Consider the following 3,464-nt stretch of genomic DNA (forward strand, 5'->3'; position numbering starts at 1 on the left):
TTCGCAATTACCTCGTTTAAAAAAAAACAAAAAACAGTTCCTGGAACGTCACGAAGCAAATAACCTTCGCGCTAATCTACAAAAAAAAAAAAAATCCACAGGAAAAACCTGCATACGAAACAGAACTAACGGCCCCACGCCAAGTCAATTTACTTGTACTTAGCGTGGGACATCAGATAGTATAATACACAGTGGATATCATAAAAAGCCTATTTTCTTTCCAGTAAAAGTTTATGTGGTGTGTAAAAATATTTTCAAAATTTTACGGATATCAAAAGTATATAAGTCAATGTGTTTTTTGTTGTTTTTTTGCATAAAATCTCTTTAACATCTCATTATCAATTAACTGCTGTTAAAGATAAACCAACCAGAAAAGATATAACTCAGCCTGCTCGAAAGGAATGTTTTATTGGAATTTACAATTTTTTTAAAGTAATTAAAATTGAAACACATGAAAATAATATTTTGTTTTCCTTGCCGTGGGGGGGGGGGGGTAGGCACGTGCATCTGTGTTCTAGACTGGTTCCTACCATCCACCAATCAAATCATCCTAGCTACAACCCTGAAGGAAGGCATCCATAAAACTAGTCTGAAGATTTTAAAATGTAACTGTTTTGGGTTATGACCATATTTTCTGATTTTATAGCCAAAAATCCGATCGTTTTTTGTTATGTTGTGCGTGGTAATGAGATTTATTAATTGTTTTGAATCAAAAATTTCTGTGTTCGTGTAAAATGTGTGAGCAAGTCTTTATTTATTGGTACCGTGTACGCTGTCAGTTGATTAAGTTGATTTGTAACATGAAGACAACATTCGTGGCCTAGCTGACACTAGCCGAACCATTTTTTTATGATGTATTTTCAATTTGCTGCGTATTATTATGAATATAATCTCAATAAATACAATACGTTATCATTAATAAAATATTTAGCATCTGTTTTCGCTTTTTTTTTGAAATTTTATTTATAGAAAAGTAGTTAGCCTGCTGGATTACGTCTCGAAGGCTCAAACCGTAATATGTCGCTAAACAGCAATGGAAGCATTATACCTGTGACAATTAATATTGCTATTCGAGTAAGAGTGACTGCACGTGCTGCTGACTGGTTGTCTTTCTTTTAGTTTGCTGGAAGATTAGGGGTCTCTGATCTGACTGTTTGGATAGAACCAGTGTAATCTCTTTTTTTAAATGTCCATGCTCGCCACTATTTAGATGAGGCATGTATCTCACGTGATTAGTATATTTAGCATGTGGAAATAAATAGGGTGTTGTACAAATGAATGTATAGGGTATCTGAAGGTCGCAGGTTCGAATCCCCGTCCCACCAAACATGCTGAGTTGATTGTTTTAATACCTGTACGTACTTTTCTCCAGAGCACTTGCAGTCCATTGAAAATTCAACCATGGAGGTACACTTAAGGACACTAGTGACATAAATAGGAAATAAAATTTAACGGAAAGTAGGGATCCTTATAACCAACACAAAATAAATGCTGAAATAAAAAGTACACTTGGTAGGAAGTTCTACTCTTGAATCTTTCTGAAATGTCTCCCATGGTCGCTTCATCAATGGTGCTTTGAATACTATAGCAGCATATGTCTTGCAAGATCGTTTGGTAGGTCCAGCCCTCGAGTTAGAAGTATCATTCATTGATGACAGGAACCATTCTACAAGTCATCTGGCAAGTCTACACCATCGTTTTTTGGTTCTTGTCACAGATGTAGCAGCCTTGCTAGAGCCAAACATGTTTTTACCTTTCCAGGATATGGATACCCCTCAAGATGAAACTAATGCTGGAAACCTCTTTTAGGGCTGCAGTGGTTCTAATGAACATGCAAAAACATCTCTCCCTAATTTTTGTGTTGGATCCCATGAAGTAACAAATCACCAGGCACCATTTTTCTTCCTTGGGTGGCATCAACAGCAATATAGACCCATGCTGCTAGGTTGTTTGGAGGCTAGTTCTGCAATATATTATGACAGTGACTTCAACAATTCAACACTGAGGACGTTCCTGGCCCTCTAAGCAATATCATGGCCTTCATCATCTGTCGAAGAAGCTCAACCTTTGGAACATCAGTGTCAATCCATTTACATTTTTTGGCAAGTTCTCCCAAGTCAAACGCAACAACAAGCAATGAGTCTTCAACCATGGACCCACTCACTATTGGTAAACGTCAGTTAAGCACTTTTTGTCTCTACAATGTCTTTACGCCTCTAACTTTAGAGGAAGTCGGGGGCATTCTGGACCAGTTGCATGGCAAAACATTTGGCGTAAAACACGAACAAAACTGGATCTCAGAAACACTAGTTCAGGTCAGGTCGAGTTGAAGTTTGAAGTGAGAGACTGATTATGGCTGATACTTGACCTTAAATGCTAATAGTCCACATTCAAATGCAAAGGTTGATTGAGTTCTAATTGGTCAGAGGTTCAGTCAAGTGTATAGGTTAAGGGATCAATTACAGCCATGAAATAAGTACTGGTCAAGCAACACTTCTAGAAACTTAACGTGTATTCATACGTATCCTTGCTTGTAGAATGTGTCCAGAGAATATGATGACTTCCCAGCCCCTAGTTACCCTGGGTTTTCATTTGACCAGCTACCTGTAGCTATGCTGCCCTCTGTGGCTCCTGCTGGACAACAGAAACATACACATCAAACTCTCCAACTTAGTCTCATTTCTAGTAAACTATCTGGTTGTCACATAGACAGTGCCCAGTTCCAGTAGGTAGGAATGAGGGTTGAGACTGCTCATGCCCTACACAGTCAAGCTGACTCGGGTTAAGTAATGTTAATCTCACCTTTGACAATTAGCCTTTGCCAATGCTTTCATTGTCTTTCCTTAGAGACTTTCTTCCAGAAGTTTCGTATTACATAAACGGCTATATTTTATGTCTTAACAATGTACTTTGTAATAACAAAAATGTTAAGAAAATATTCAGTCAAACTGTTGATTGTCAAGCAGTAACTCAACAGTGTAGCACATACACCGTGTTCCCCACATTACTCGATGACTTGGAAAGCAAGGATAACAACACATTTTCACCTAGCTCATTTCCTGGGGAATTTCAGGTAGGTAATTGGCTCGTACACAATGCCTGATCTTGGGTTTGGGTAATTCAGCCCTGGAGTACATCTAGCACTTGAATGTGGTTTAATTTTGAGACTGAGACAGACATTGCTGAGTTGTGCTGATGGTTAAACCTGGAAGAAAATTAAATTCTACATTGAGTCGAGTTTAAGGCTTTACAAAGGGACAGTACTGAGAGTCACTTTTGCAGATGATCTGCACAGAAAGGCAGTGGCCTCTGAAAATCGAGATGTCTTGATGGGTAAGTTTATCAAGGGACTTCCTGGAGAATCAATAAGACACCACCTGGGTGTGAGAAACATTCGCACCATAACAGAGGTAGTTTCTGTCGCGGCAAAGAATGAAGTTGCAGGAGGATAAGAAGCCTGCGGC

The sequence above is a fragment of the Limulus polyphemus genome, unplaced genomic scaffold, assembly GCF_000517525.1.
Source record: "Limulus polyphemus unplaced genomic scaffold, Limulus_polyphemus-2.1.2 Scaffold1741, whole genome shotgun sequence".
Lineage (NCBI taxonomy): Eukaryota > Metazoa > Arthropoda > Merostomata > Xiphosura > Limulidae > Limulus > Limulus polyphemus.